This window comes from Hemibagrus wyckioides, linkage group LG22 (genome assembly GCF_019097595.1).
Source record: "Hemibagrus wyckioides isolate EC202008001 linkage group LG22, SWU_Hwy_1.0, whole genome shotgun sequence".
Taxonomy (NCBI): Eukaryota; Metazoa; Chordata; class Actinopteri; order Siluriformes; family Bagridae; genus Hemibagrus; species Hemibagrus wyckioides.
The window spans coordinates 10,933,340-10,949,115 of NC_080731.1; the positions used below are offsets into that span (position 1 = coordinate 10,933,340).

Consider the following 15,776-nt stretch of genomic DNA (forward strand, 5'->3'; position numbering starts at 1 on the left):
GCTAATCACTGCCTCTTTTCCCCAGGCCTAGTCACGGATTCTCTTTTCACCAGCTGGGCCTTAGATCATTTCTCACTGCTAGCTGGCCTGTTTAGCGATCTGACACGGCTGTGGCTATTGTTTCAGTTTCTTTTTTATATCACTTCATGAGGCTGCAAAATGTTTGTACACGTAAAACGGATTTTAATAAGCGCTGAGAGCATGTACAGTGTGTTTAGAGATATATATTTAAACAAGGACAAGTCAAGGTAACATCCATCCTCTTACACACATACACAAAGCACTCTGAGAGCTGGTGCAGAGGGTGCTGTGCCAGGAGATACCAATTTGTGTATGGCGACATGAGGAACTGCGTCTGTCCAGAGCTGGATGTACTTGTGTGTGTGAGTGTCTGTGTGTGGTGGGTGTGGGGCTATGGCAGACAATGCACCCCCAGGCTCCTCTATTCTGGCTTTGACCTTGAACCTCAGCAGCCTCCATTCCCATGGATTCAGACTCTGTGTGTGTGTTTGAGTGTATGTTCTCTCAGTCTTTGCTTCATTTCTAATCCTACATACAATCACCCATTGAATAGAAGCACCTAAGAAACAAAGTTGTCCTCTTCTCACAACCACCTACAGAGCCTGGCTAAGGTAGCTTAGCTACAACTGCTACACCACTGATCTTTGCTACAAAAGTCTGTTCTTAACCAGAGGTAGGAAAAGGAAGAAAAATTTTTTTTTTAATTTAATGCTCAGACACTGACAGCATGTTATAAATGAAACCTGATGACTGGATCTGGTTTAATTTTATGTGAACGAAGTTGCAGTAAAAGATATGGGGCGTATATTTTTATATTTTAACTGAATTTTATATGGATTAAAATTATTACCTAGACTTAAAGTGAGCTGTAAGTGTTACACATGAGCGCTTGGTCAGGCATGTTGGAAGAACACATTAAATTAACAAAACATCGGCATGTTTTTAACTGCTTATGATGAGCAGAATAAAGTAGCCTGTATCCCCCCACACACATTATTTGTCCACATTAACTTACATATGCTTTTAATTTTCAGCACATAATAGTAGATTATAGTAGCAGATTTCATATTTTAAGCTGTTTCACTGTAGAAAAAACACTATGTGCTGGATCAAGTGCTAATTTATAAGATAAAATTGAACTAAATATGATGAATCCAGATAAGACTATTAATGCTACAATTTATTGGCAATATAACAGCCTACATGTTTATTAGGGTGTTTATTTTAAAAAATTTTTACTTGTAAATTGGCTTTTGTTTTCATGAAAAATTGCATTGCAGTTCATAGCAAAGAAAACAACCTGATTTGCTTCTGCAGTCCATATTTTCTATCCCCTGATTTTTTTTTTAGGCTTAAAATTAAAGCATGTTTAACAGCGGTGGTCTAGATGCTACTGAAAAAAGGCCTCAGTGCATCAGGATAAGCCGACTCTGAATATTAACATTCCTCTCATAAATATTGATGCACCTTTTGAACTTCACTTGGTAACGCTGAATACAGCCCATTGGAATTAACGTAAGCTAAAGCTCAAGGATAATTTTGAGCCTTATGTTACTATTTTTACCTAACTTTGTAATGCCAAGAGAGAACCATACATACCATTTTTAGACAACCAAAGGTACTTATTTTGTGAGTTTTTAAATGATTTTTGACCTTCCTACTTCATTGTTTGCTGTTCGTTAAGATTTTATTAACAAGCATTATTTAAAGCATTACTTAATGTAAACAGCCATATTTTTTGACACCACAAATAACATTAACATGATAACAAACTTGTTTGATATGTTTTTAGAAAAAAAACAAACCAAATAAGTCAAATAAGCAATACCTTCATATACCAATTTTCACAACATAATTATTACATAACTGTTTTATAAACTTTGACATTAGTCATTACAGGTATATTTTATTAACATTTAAACTAATGATAATTAAGAAAAATGTCTTTTTTTTTTATTTATGGGATTCTCTATTTGTTCAATTTAAGTGATGTAATAAATAATGCTACATGATGTCTGAGGTTTATACTGTGATAATGGCCAAACTGACTGCTTTCTTTATTTTATTTTTTACATATATCATTCAGAATGATATTAGAATTGACCACTACCTATTTATAATGCACTATTTATGACAGTTAGAGCGTATTAATTAGATTAGATTGGATTAGATTAGATTCAACTTTATTTTGTCATTGCACATGGATACAAGGCAACAAAGATGCTGGAAAATGGTAATGTAATACAAATCAATACTAGTGATATTTTATCACAGAATCAGAAAGCACAGGTTCTCACAATTTTTAATGTATGCATTTTATGTGTATAAACTATATTGTTTATTAATATGAAACAAAGACTCCAGGGTCAATGTTAACACTAACCCTAAGTTAAAGATCAAAGAAGATTTCGAATATTTTTGCATTTCCTTGCATGTCTCCCAGTGGAAAATTGCCAAATGTGATGAAGGTTAAGGTTAGGGTTAAGAGCGGGATTAGCATTTGTATACATATAACAACTGAAATCCAACCGCATCATCCTCACTTTTTTGGATTCCTACAAATCATGCGCTCTAGTTGACTGAGTAGATCTAATATTAACTGCATTTTCAGATCAGCTGCAGAGTCTACGGTATTCCCTCCCTGGTGTTTCGGCTGCACCAGCAGAAAGGCAGCAAGGATTCCTCACACTGCCCTACATTCAGCTGAGTGATCCAACACACATAGCCTTCTGTCACAAATAATCATTAGAGCACCAGCCCTCCTCCACCGCACACTCTCTCCCGCTCTATTAAATATTGAAGATTTCCAACTTTCAACTGGGTGAGTGTTAAAGCGACCTGCCATCCAAACGCAGACATACAGAAACATGCATATGCGCTTCTCATCCTACATTCTACGAGCTGGCATAGAAACCGTCTCTATTAGAGTGCCAATTTAGCCTTTCAGCACCTTCTGTCTCATATGATGGCTGGGATCACATCAGAAGCTATTTCTCCTCATTCGTCCCCCCATGTCTATACCTGCATCATCTTACATTCTCATTTCCTCTCTTTCCCTCTTTGTCCATCCCTTTGTTCTGCTTCACACAGAGCGCATTCAAGGAGTGCGCATTTTCTTGCATGTCAGCCAGCTAATGCTTTCTCAGGAGAGTGGAGTGACGCTCGTTCTGCCAGCCACCAATGCAAGTGTCATCAGGTCGACATTAATTACTTGCTTGTGCATAACGTTTCGTCACCACAGTGATATGCCATTAACGGAAGAGGCCGGACGAATGAACGGACGCTTACTCTCTGTGCAAATGAGGCACCCGTCCAACCCCTGGCACGGTTTTGGAAATTGGCTGAGTGCCATGGCATACACGTCCCTTATTAGAATTTAATAAGGGAGCTGATAATGTACCTCTGCATCTCTTTTAAATGCAACAATGGATTGGAATATGCGCAGAGGTGAACAGGGAGGGGGGCTGGTACACGGGCGAATCCCGTGGCTCCACACAAAACACGAAGGCTCAAGAGATTTGCCTGATATATGACAGTGAGTGAGAGCAACAGCTTTTAAAACTAAACACTTTTTATTCTTCTGTATAACCAGCACCCTTGTTGTTTAAAACAAACGTGACTCACATGAGGCATGTGACGTTTCAGAGGTACATGCAGTAACCAAGCGAAATTATCCCTTGATGTTTGTGAGTCTGCGAGCAGAACGATGTACTAGTGAGGACAAGATCGTGGGCAAAGCTGAGATGGAAACGTGTGAATCACCCAGTTTTAACCTTTGAATTTATTCATGTGATAAAAAACAAATATAATACAAAACATTATACATATATGCCTGCTAGTACCTTATAAACTTATAACATATAATAACCATGTAATTACTACTTAATTACAAACCAGTGCTATTCAGGAAGTTACAAGAGTCTGACACATGGACGCACACAGGACACACGCCAGCTTTAACATAACCACGGCCTGTAACACACGCTGTCCTGATGGAGCACAATTAGAGAAATTCCAGACAGAAGTCATCAGACAATCTTTCAGAAGGAAGGAGGGGGTACACTCCTGCCATTTTGGGTACAGACTGTAGCCATTATCAAGCCAATTTCCCAAGTACAGAAAAGCATCCGAAGAACAGAGAAGCCGCCACTAACAGCGCGTAAAAATCTCCAAAGGGGATAGGGGGTAACAATTTCATATGCAATTGTCATTGTCACTCACAGGCTCTATACGTCTGCGGCTTTCATTTCGTCAAAGCAAGCAAGAGCTTTTTCCAGCTGCAATAGTCGGCGGTGGTTTAGTGGTAGTGATGGTGGTGGTGGTGGTGGTGGGGGTGGGGGTGAACCTCCAAGGCCTCACTTCGAAGTGTTTCCAAGGTTTCCAAGTGCATTCCTGTGCGTTATCCATTAACAAAATGGCCTCCTAAAATGTCATATATGATTTAACATATCCACGGATAAGGAGCAGACAGTGAGTTTCACAGACGGGGCTGCAGATTTGAAACAAGTTGACAGGCCAGGGAGAGATCTGAGTGCTGCTACAGACGGATTTCTCTTTGTGCAGTCTCGTATTTGCTCATGATGTTTCTCTTCTTCCCAGTTAAATATACAGACTATAAACAAGACGAGCAAATTTTTGTTTTAAAAAAACATCTAGTTACGAATTTGTCATTCGCAACATGAAATGTAATTTTTCTTTGCATACATCGTTCCTCCAGGTTTAAGGACTAGCACATGGTCATTCACAAAAAGAGGGAAACGTTAACCAAAAAAGCCTTCTAACAAGGATGTAAGTAATTCTACTGTGTTTTCTCACTTCATCTGTGATAACGAGCTACAAAGCTTTCTTTCATTTTCTTTCCCTCTCAACCCCACCCCTTTTCCTCTTGCAGATAGATTTGATGTGAAGATACTATGACAGACTTGCTTTCTCTCTCTCTCTCTCTCTCTCTCTATGCAGCTGGCATGAAGGATGCAGTAGAGTCCACCTATGGTAATGGGATCATGGGAGAGTGGCCTCCCTGCCTCTGCATCTCTCTCTCTCTCTCTCTCTCTCACTCTCATACACACACACACACACACACACACACGCATAAATACACCCAAACCCAGGTCCACCCCTCCACACTCCCCCCTAATGAGTGGTGGCAGGACAATGGCACTATTGTTGCCCCCTTGTTTTGGAACCCCAGGCAGAGAACAGTTGCTGTTTACCCAAGCCGTGGCGTCCCTCCGATCCGGATGTTAATTAATTGGAGGGCTCCTGATTGAGGCTGCTCTGTGCACGAAGCACAAAAACAGGCATTCAGGGCCACAAGGGGAAGGAGCGCTCTCATGGCAAAATGCCGACTTTTCCCTTCCCTTCCCTTCCTCCCCTTTTACAAGCCAAACTACTCTCCTCAGTCTTCTCTGTCTTCTTGCTCTCACCATCTCTCGTTTTCTGACCCCTTTTAATCTGCGTCCTCATCGTGCATGCCAGACTCGCCTACACTGATTTGCACACCTGCCATGCTCCACACACAAACACACACACACACACACACTGAATGATAACCCAAACCGAAAAATTCTGACAGTGCCAATTATTTTTCCCAAAATAATAATAATGATGATAATAATAATAATAATAATAATAATAATAATTATTATTATTATCATTATTATAAATAATTCACACTCATAATAATTCTGGCTCAACACCATTCTACCTTTCTAAAACCCCGTTGTTGTTGTTTTCCTTTAATTTGTCACCTGTCTGTATGATCTGTATATTAAAAGTCAGAACTGGCTGAATTATTACTGTATGATGCAGATCCAGTTGTGAGTAATCCTAAAATAGCAGCGTAGCTTTCACATACATTTCCACATCACATTATGGAGAAGTCTGTAGCGGTGCGGATTTGCATGTGTGAATTTTACACTCCCCACACAGTCACGTCTCTCCCTGGCGCTGCCCAATCGGCTAGTGGCAGTATGCAAAGCAGCTTCATGAATATGCTTAATTATGTGGGGATGGTGTAATTTTTTGGGCTTATGGGATGTGACATTTGTAGGGCAGAGGCATAGATCAGCATAAGCAAGAGTGACAAATACATTATCCCTTTCCTCCATATTATAATGCTTTACGGGTCTATGAGAATATGCTTGTATATACCATCTCCTCACACACACACACACACACACACACACACACACAGCTTTACTACATATTCACATCCTTTCTAATTCACCCAAACACACACACGTACACACACACACACACAGACACACACACACTTTCCAATGATAGGCATATGAGATATGAGAACACAACACCAGAGTTGAGCAGAACAAGGAGAGACGTCTCTCAGGAAAACATTGTTTGACTTTTCAAAAAAGCTTTCGATGTTAAATGCTGTTTTGCAAACTACATTTTTTTTTTTTTGTGCTTGGAAGTGGTTTGGCATCTCACGGCCCCTCGATATGGAAATCAAAATCCCATTTTAGACAGTAAGAGTGTCTCAAAAATGAGTTATTGGAACAAAGAAAAAAAACAAATAAAAAAAAGGTCAGGACACAAGAACTATTGCATAAACACACATACACACACACACACACACACAAAGACATACATATATGTATGTATTTATGTATGTATAATATATATATATATATATATATATAAAGCACACACACACCTAGCAAATTCAATAAATATACCAATCATTCACAGCTTTGAAGTAAACGTGTAGTACTGTTAGGTTTAAACTGGTGTGCAAGCAACCTTCAGGAAAGCAGGATTTATTTTCAGCTCCAGCTGAGTGGAGAATGACTTTAATGCATTTGTTAATTGATATATTTGCAACCAAGTCAAATCCTTACTTTATGCTTCATGCATATTAATAGTAGAAAAGGGGAAAATGTGCAGAAGAGTAGCACTTATGGGGCTAACTGCAGGAAATGCCAGCACTTGCACTTATATATAAACTATAAACTATACGATATATACATTAGCACACATTCACACACTGAGCTGTTATCTGACTGGTGTCCAGAAATAGCAAAATTAGGATGTAGTGATCTGGAGCTTCACACCCGCACACACACATATGAAGAAAACTCTCTGCACACTGTCACTCAGGTTATATGAATACACACTTCCCTGTCACACCCACAACTATGCACATATATGTATACTGACATCCATGCATACACAGTGGCATGCTCTTGAAGCTCCTACCTCCACCTCTATCTACTTCTATTCTTTCCCCTTCCCCCACTCTTGAAACACACACACACAAGCACATGTGTACGCTTACACACAAACCTCTCACACACACACAAGGCGCATGGCAAGGTGTAGCTCATACCACCCAGGAAATTAACTTGACATTTTATGGAGACCAGAAGAGGGGAAAAAAATATGGGGCGGTAAAGGGGAAAAAAAAGGAAAGATCAGCCGAGGGACAGATAGTATTAAGCATATAAAGCTACTCCTGTGCTCCGGTGCCACGTTTGCCAGGCTTTGGAGGATCTGCAATGCAGACGATGCGAGGGTGGCCACGGAAAATGAGCTTTTTTCTGTTTTTCGCTGCCCGCCTTCTTCTCTGGAGACGACGTCTGTCGCTCTGTCTGTCTGTCTCTTTTCCCTGTCCTTCTCTTTCTCTTCCTTCTCTCCCTCGGCCTGTCGTCTGCTTTCCCTTGACAAACGTTTCACTTCTATTTTCATATCCAATTCGTCTGGTCCCATTGGCAGGGGGTTCCGCTTGATGTGAGGTTAACAAAATGATAGGAACGGGGAAGGGACAATCTCACCTCGCTCTAAGCTCCCAATTAGAACGATAGAGGCGGCACGCGTGAGGGAAAGCGCCACTGCTGTCTGGCAGGTGCGATTTATTTCATATATGCATGCGCATGGTGAAGAGAGATGCGTCTTTGTATTGTCTCTGTCTTTTCCCTTTCTGGGATTGAGACACTGAGCGTGCGATCAGGGTGTGAATGACCACATTCAAACACAGCCATGACTTAGATGCATGAATTAATTTATCACTTTACCTTCTCCCTCCCCCCCCTCCACACCCCCCACCAGTCCCTGTATGCAACACACACACACACACACTCACACACACACACACACACACACACAAGCGGTCTGTGGTTGGATGCTGCTCTATTAGACATGCAGGAATGTTAACATCATTATGCATTATTGTAAGTGTCTGTCTATGCTTTCACACCCCCAGCCCCCTCTCGCACTATATTGTGTCTGAGGTCTGAGGAGAGGCCCAGACGTGTATGTGTGTGTGTGTGTGTGTGTGTGTGTGCGCGCGTCACAAATCACAAATGTAGCATTGTCTGCAAGAGGGCATTATTTTAATCGGCTTTCATGTGCTGCTGCATACGTCTCCCTGATTTTCGTGAATATAGGACTCTTAAAAAGATGCTCACACACACACACACACACAAATATCACAAACATAATTGCTAATCGCTCCTTAAGGGACAACCGATAATATTTCCTCATAAGTATCCTATTAATCTATTAGTCAGACTTCTATCTTTGTCAAGTACTGTGATTTTCATGTCGTTCGAAGGAATTTCTATGCATTCATTCGTCTAATGACTTCTCATCAAATCGAAGCACTGACCGCAGAATAGAAATACACAAATAGATTCATTGTTTTATTCATTTATACAATTCCAGAGTGAATCAAACCCACCCTTGCATCAAACACCATTTTTAGCATTTAAATCATTTAACAATTTTTATTTTATTTGCATTAACCATTACTAAAGACAAAATTAAAATGATGACTGCAACATAAAAAAACAAAAAAGAGAAAATGGAAAAAGCGGTGATCTCAAATGAGGCAAAGTGAGATTTTCATGGCTTTGCATTGTCTTTAGAAGAGACCATTTTGGTTAACCGAGGGGTTTTTTAGTATAAAAACAGCTCATATTATAACAAATCAGAGGGTCTGATGCAAAGCAGGTGAAATTAACATGACCCCTTAGAGCCTTTAAATTTCATCTCCAGTGTAATCGTGGAGAAATATTTAAAAACGCAATTGCCTCGAAATGGCTGTGTTGCGAAGGTAAACACCCCCCCCTTCTTTTTTTTTTTTTTTTGCTGTGTGTCTTCTCTAGCCTGTCTTATCCACTCCTTCCTCTTGCTGCCAGCGATTTGCATACATTTGCATCTTTTTTTTTTTTGCTATGCGCCTAGCCTTTGTTCCTGGCATAAAATAATGATGTGGGTTAAACTCATGCAGCACAGCACCGTTACATCCCATTTGCTACTTGGATATTTAATGAATGCAATGTTGCTCTATCATCTTTAATTATAGATCTCAACTAGATCACATTTTTTTCTGGAAGGAGGAAAAATCGGGAACATGAATAAGGATCAAACGCTGATTAATGCAATACGTTTCTTTTTGAAGAAGGTTCTAGAAATCTGGAAGGAGGGGAAATGTGGTATATGTGAACGTCATGGGGTGTGTAAGACAGCTCTGGACAGGACTAATGCCATGCGGAATTATTTAATTATTTTTTTATGTAAAATATACGTATTAGCTAGTGGTGAATGTTTGAGCTAGAGTACACAGTAATGACTGCATGTTGTCTGCATGAGCTCATTTTTGCATCTATGGTTAATTGTAATCATGCAGTTGAACTTCATTAGCTCATCTCAGCTAATTCTAATCACATCCTAGATGCATAAAACTGAATGATTGGAGCTGCACAGAAATATCATACATGCTAACATTAGAGAAACCGAATCAGGAAGCAGGATGCGTCGGTTTCCAAACAGGGCAGATTTCAGCGTATTAGTGTGAACAGCAAATTCAATTAATTAACTAATTCACAGGCTGGTAATATATTAAAGAGCATGGACAAATGCAGAAATACATAACTCTTACACTGACTAGTAATTATAAAAACATTTCTCTGTGGGCAACTGCTGCAGCAAATCCTAAATACATCCTAGTTTACCCTACACACATAAGGACAGGGTTATGTTTCATATCGCCTATTAGAACAAGACCTGACCTTTGATCAAAAATCATTACTGTGCCCCGGATTGCAGGCAGGAGGACGTGTAGTTTTCAAAGCCTGAGTGAACTCTACATCCTGTTTTTAATTGGCTTTAAAAGCACATATCCAACCGGCAGCAACAGTAATTAACATCGAGAATTGCTCATCTACAGAGACGTGGGGTTTTTTTTCAGCTTAACTGTAAGCTCCTTAAAGACAAGTGTATCGCCGATTAGCCTTATGATTATTTATATGATACCTTAATATAATAATCCATTATATACATTCAAGTCTTTTATACTTTAACAGAAGATTCTAAAGTAAAAAAATAAATTAATTAATTAAATTATATATACTGTAAAGTAAAAAAGAATTATTTTAATAATATATATATATATATATATATATATATATATATATATATATATATATATATATATATATATATATATATATTCTTTCTTTAATTATTTAAATATTTTATTTTATTTTTTACATATTCTTATAAAAACATATAATATATAAGATTAACATGTTCAGTTATTCCATTTTTTCCTTAAATATCATTTCCATAAAGATCGTTCATACTAGAACTGTCATTTGGTTGTGAACCAAATGATTTTTTGGAATATTTGAGATTTCTGTCACTCAATTTCATTTAGATGTAGTGCATTAATGTAAAGGAAGAGTGAAAGCCCTTAGGGATGCTGTGGTGCTGTCGCCTATAAAGCAGCAGACTGGCTGTGCATAATATTTACTGTGTTAACCAGAATGTTCTGGAGCAATATGCTAATACCGCTGACCACCGAGCGATGATAAAGTGGACCATACTGTTTTCATTTTTAGCTGCAGGCACGTAGTGCATATGCACAGACACGCAAACACACTTAAAAGGAGGAACCGGGGGGGACCTCCATAAAAGCCTGGATAAACAAATGTTATATGAGTTCACCTGCCAAGGACTACTCACCACAGACAAAGTTGTTAGTCTGTTTTTTTTTTCATTTCATTTTTTTCACAGCTCACCTTATGCTGGATTTTATTGCAGGATAAAGCAGACAGCTCCATTTCGCTTCACTCTCTTCCAGTGGTCAGTTATGGTCATATTTCCTGGCTTCTGCGGAATAGAAAATATGATTCATAAATATTTAGCATTTTAAAGCTACAGGCTAACATTTCTGCCTTTGGATGATGTTTATAGTTTTCACAAATGATGAAGGGAAGAAAATGAGAAAGGTAGAACATTTTATGGTTCACCCTGCAGTCGGAATCATATACAGGTCCAAGTTTGAAGCTCTGCAACTGAAGTAACGATTTCAATTTTAAATGCGCTGTCAGGTACGGTTTTGTGGCTAACAATACCAAATGTCTCTTTTGTCAGTTGTTTTCCAAAGAACTACTGCTGTGGAACCAACAACTAAAACCCCAATACACAGATATAAACACTCTATGCAGTCCAAACCGCCTAAATACACTTTCCTATCTTTTATCATATCTTCTTTGGTATGCATTTCCTAGGTAAAGCTAATCCGAAACATATTGTGACTTCAGTGTGATGATGTTTTCTCTGGCATTTGAGTTAACCACATAAACCTCATCTGAAAATGCTTTTCACACAGACTTATAATACTAAGATCGTGATATTGCAATATAACAAAATAGCAAGTTCTTGCTAGTCAGTGGATATTCTGGTAGATGAAAGCGAGACTTAGCAGTCAACAAGCTGATGTGAAAAAAATTCTGGTGAATAAAATTACTTTTACCAAAGAATGAGACACCAATATTAACTATCTAGTTGTCTGAAAAAAATGTGACTAAGAAAAAAATGTAAAAAAAAATTTTTAAATGTAAAAAATGTGACAAACAGAACTAGATCTGTATAATATAAAGGTGGCAACATTTACCATTTTCAGTATATTATTTAAGTATTTTTTGATGCCTCACTACAGCAATACAGGAGACATGTGAATACTATACTTTTGACTGTTTTGACTAAAGCAGTGGTCAGATTGAAGACATTCCAGTCTAACAGTCTATCTGCTTTTGTAAGCAGTTACTTCTGAATTCACAAGGCTTGAATTTGTGAGCAAAAAACAAACCAAGTAGGCAGGATTGTGGTTTATTTTATTAATAAAAAAAATCATGAGGTAGCATTTTTGTCTTTTTTTTGCAATACTTTCTGCCTGCTCCAATCGTTGTGAACAATGTTGTCATTTCCAGTCTTTATCACAATATTGGCCTTTGCATTAGCGATATCACAGATGCATTTATTATGCTAATATGATCTCTCTGCAGGACATTTAAATTTATTTATTTATACCGTATCTATATTATCTCTCTCCAACTCTATGACACCCTTCCCTTCCTAAGAGCATGTCTAATTTTGCTCGTGAGTTTGACATTGCTATGATCCAAAGAAAGAATTGAATTTTGTCAGGGTACTGCAAACATGTCACATGTTCACCAGTTTGTTTTCATTAATATGATCCCATACTTGCCATTTCAATAATTCATGCGATATAAAATACATCATAACTCACAAGACATAGCTTAACAAAGGTTAACATTATGGTTAGGGAGATCTTTCAAATGTCTGTCTTATCCCTGAACATAATAATAATACCTCACCAAGGTTCAGTGGAAAATGTGTTATTATTTAATATTCAGTTTTAATGCACCGCATATTGTGTAATTTTAGCATGTTGTAATATTTTGGTCCATATTTTGCAGCTCGGTTTACATCAGTGCAGTTTAAGCCAGGTTACTTTGTATTGACCAGAGAGTGTTTAAACTATTTTGCTTGCCAGGGAACCCTTACAGCTGTATTTTATTCTGTAACAAGCTCAAAAACAGTGCAGGCCTTGTCCAAGTGATGGTGTCTTTCTCCTAACAGATGTCAAAGGAGGAATGACAGCTGTCACGTCTTATTAAGCTACTGTGCTCGGCTATGTGCTGGTTCCCTGGTCAATAGAGAGAAGCATAGATCCTGAGACAAAGTTGTTTGTACATATAAAAACAAAATAACCGAATGTATGATCTGTAAGGATTTATTCAAAAGAAAACATGACGATTTTAAGAGTTTTTAGGTTGTAGTTACATGTTAATTAACTACTTAATAGCAACTTAATAAGGGTACAGACTATACAGACCATGTAGCTTTGAACCATAGAGTATTCATTTGCTAAATTTTCATAATTTTCTCACATATTAGACTCAGATGAATTAGCATGTATTGTGAAATAAATATCCAGATGATCAAGTTGATGTGAAAAAAAAAAAAATTAATTTTATTGAAAAAGGTTCATTTGTACAAAAACAGCAGTGTGCAATATTTTATTTTGCCAAAACACACAATAAATAATGATGAGTGGGCCAGTTCATTTCTCAAGTCTCTATCTTTTTCCAAAGTAAATGGATAATTGCTTAGCACTGAATAAATTGCTCTTTTTTTCCTCATTAACGTCAAACCCAGACAGTGTTTCCTACTTTATTCCTAGAAAATACTCACAACCACTATGATGCACTTCCTCTCTCATGACATATTTCCTGTCGGTGCTTATAATTAGATGACGCTGAGCCACAGCCATGAAAGCCATGACAGTTACCTCCAGACTGATAAGGAAGAGCATAAGGAAGTGGTAGGAAGTAGCAAAGCAGGTCCGTGTGTTTGTCTAGCCTGCAGGATGTGTTTTTTCGGCCAAAAGCAGACTTGTTTTTTATTTTTTTTTCCTTTTTTTTCACACACAGCGTTGGCAGGCTGCGAGTTCACCCATCCCCCTCTACAGTTCCACAGCCTGGGTGTCTAGAGTTATTGCATTTCTCTGCCAGCACCCCACACTGACAATCAGCAGCTACTGGGCTGTACGAGGGGCGACTGGTCTAGCATGGAACCAGGTATGATTCCCCCACTGACAGCCTGCATCTTGTCTGCTGGGTGAAAAATGAGGGTTCTTCCCAGCAAACAAAGCAGAGGAAAAAGCATGCAGTGTATGCGTCATGGCCAAATTCAAGCAAAACAATACGCATAGTGACTATTTTACCGAGACGACCAAATGCAGCCACATATCCATGCAAGAGGAAATGTTTTGTAGTGTGACAATAAAAGAAACATTGCATAGATCATTGATTTTATCATATATGTAACGACTTTATAAAAATATTTACCGCAAAATCTATCAAGCTCCAACGTACATGGTGACCAGGTGGTGTGAAAATAATGTCATGTTGCAGTCTGAGTGTCTGCCTGGCTCCCCTTTGGCTGCCCTCCATGCCCTGCTGTCTTATTTCAGTGTACAGGAGACTCCCTCATCTCCGTTTATTAGCTGCTGACAGGCCTGGCCTAACACATGCAGGAATTTAATTACACTCATCTCATCTCAGCAGTCTAGGGGGGGTTCCACACATCAGGTGCGTGCGAGCGAGTGAGGGGGAGGGAGTTTCGCAGAACACCCCAGGAGCACATTTTCACACTAATCAACACGATCCAGACTTCCTGGAGGTGAGACGACGAGATGTAGGCGGAAGGATATTTACATGCGTGCACACCCAAAACTGAGGATTGGAGAATAATGGGGCATACAGAGAGTGTCACAAACGCAGAGGATTTTCTTTGATGATATATATACACAAAAAATGATTGAGGATAGCCAGTGCTATACATACCATCATTTCTGATCACCATATGATCAAAAGTCCAGGGTTTGTTTAAAGGCAAATTACATTGTATCACACATGTCCAGTCAATATAGCTATGCCTCTCTGCCACTTTTCCATGTAAGACCTTGATCTTCTCTGACAATCCCTTCGATGCCAAATTCACAGACCTCCAAAGAAGCCCATTACCATGTGATTGCAGGTGTGAGTGCTGCTAGTCAAACCACATGGCATACGTTCTAGAAAGAGAAATAGAAAATGAACCCAATACTTTGTCTGCACTTCCATGCTTCTATTCACCCCTGGCAATTACCTGACCGAGCTACAAAAGGGTCTGACCCTGGTCTTTACATCACCGTGCACAGAAGATATGTGCCTACCTTTTTTGTCACCTAACTCAGCATGGAAATGCTCTCAGCACATGTGTAGCTCTTTTGTTGTATGCCTGCATATATGCCTGCAATTCAATGCAAGCCCCTCTGTGCATGTGTGTGTATTTGTGCGTGTGCCAATTCACGCCTGTGTACGAGTTGGGTGTAGTCGCATGGAGCCAAGCATTAGGACTCATTTCCCGCACACTTGCCTCGACGGTGCCATGAGGGCTTACAGAGATGAAAGCAAAATGCAAATGGTGCTGCGGCGCTGCCCTGTTTTAAGCAGCCACCTTTGAAATAATTAAGACGCTGGAGTGGACTGGGCCTGCCGGAACAGCGAACAGAAATTTGGCGAGGACGAATCGCGATAACACTACGACTCGATTGGGACTGAGAAACGTAGACCGTTAAGACAATTTCAGTCTCATCCAATCAGTGTTAAAATGAGCTGAGCATTATCTGACAGCAACTGGCATCTATCAGAGATATGGGCATGCCTTCATTTTTTATCCAACGTTAGATTAGAGCTGTGCAGATTTAAATATCAATATAATGGTTTACCAAGGTTCTAGCCACAGGCCACATAGCAAATATATATTCATTTGGAATTTCTAGCGATCATGAGGTGCTATAGATGAATACAGTCTGTGATAACATGCATTGGGTTCCACCCTGCATTTGTGCAAAGGGCGCGTGTTGTGCATGGATAAGA

General features: G+C 39.1%; 1 long non-coding RNA gene across 1 annotated transcript in view; it reads right to left on the minus strand.

Moving 5' to 3' along the window:
* The window catches only part of LOC131342992 (uncharacterized), a 37,065-nt gene that overhangs the window by 13,005 nt on the left and 8,284 nt on the right, over window positions 1-15,776 (minus strand). Inside the window, exon 2 of the long non-coding RNA XR_009203092.1 lies at window positions 11,064-11,154. This is a non-coding gene — a long non-coding RNA (uncharacterized LOC131342992). The remainder of the gene's footprint in view (window positions 1-11,063; window positions 11,155-15,776) is intronic.